Source organism: Pan troglodytes, chromosome 2 (genome assembly GCF_028858775.2).
Source record: "Pan troglodytes isolate AG18354 chromosome 2, NHGRI_mPanTro3-v2.0_pri, whole genome shotgun sequence".
NCBI lineage: Eukaryota > Metazoa > Chordata > Mammalia > Primates > Hominidae > Pan > Pan troglodytes.
This window is the reverse complement of record NC_086015.1, coordinates 5,623,752-5,624,851: the sequence shown is the minus strand read 5'-3', so window position 1 is coordinate 5,624,851 and position 1,100 is coordinate 5,623,752. Positions and strand designations below refer to the sequence as shown.

The following is a 1,100-nucleotide window of genomic DNA, read 5'->3' as shown; positions in this document are numbered from 1 at the left end:
TTTTTATTCACTGAGCTTTGTGTAGAACTAGATAACTTACAGCTCTTCAATACTTACAAGCTGGATGCAACAATCAAAATATACTTTAAAATGTTAGTTTTATCATTTAAATTTATTTCATCTTATTTCCATTCTCTGATAATCTCAAGAGGTGCAAAGAGAGAAACTAATTATTTAAAATAAACAAATATCCTTTTCACAAGATGGCGCCAAAAGCGAAGAAGGAAGTTCCTGCCCCTCCTAAAGCTGAAGCCCAAGGGAAGGCTTTAAATGCAAGAAAGCGGTGTTGAAAGGTGTCCACAGCCACAAAAAAAAAAAAAGAAGATCCGCACGTCACTCACCTTCCGGAGGCCCAAGACACTGGGACTCTGGAGGCCGTTCAAATATCCTTGAAAGAGTGCTTACAGGAGAAACAAGCTTGACCACTCTGCTATCATGAAGTTTCCTCTGATCACTGAGTTGGCCATAAAGAAGATAGAAAACAACAACACACTTGTGTTCACTGTGGATGTTAAAGCCAACAAGCCCCAGATCAAACAGGCTGTGAAGAAGCTCTATGACATTGATGTGGCCAAGGTCAACACCCCGATTCGACCTGATGGAGAGAAGAAGGCATATGTTCGACTGGCTCCTGATTATGATGCTTTGGATGTTGCAAACAAAATTGGGATCATCTAAACTGAGTCCAGCTGGCTAATTCTAAGTATATGTATATCTTTTCACCATATACATGCCTTTCTGTCAATTTCTGGTTGGGCTGGGAGGCCATACACAGGCACTGATGTAACAGGGACACTAGAGTTAGTGTCCTAGGAAAACCAGAACTCGGAACTTGCCTCCATGGTTGAGGGTAACAAGAAGCTTTACAAGAACCCCTTCTTTTATCCCTGGAAGACGATGTGTGTGAAACCAATGCCCAGAGTTTGAAGGGCATTAGCATCCATTTCAGGGGAGTATGGGTTGGCTAGCTTTTGAGTAGCCTTTTGTCCTCACATACCTGTCTACTATGTCCAACCGGTCTGTCTGCTTCCCTCACCCCTTGCCCAATAAAGGGCAAGGATTTCAGAGGAAAAAAATGATAACAATAAAAATAAATAAAT

At 41.5% G+C, this 1,100-nt stretch overlaps 1 pseudogene; it reads left to right on the top strand.

The window, feature by feature from the left end:
• The first annotated feature begins 203 nt into the window (after positions 1-203).
• Positions 204-762, top strand: LOC100611701 (large ribosomal subunit protein uL23-like; annotated as a pseudogene).
• The last annotated feature ends 338 nt before the right edge of the window (positions 763-1,100 follow it).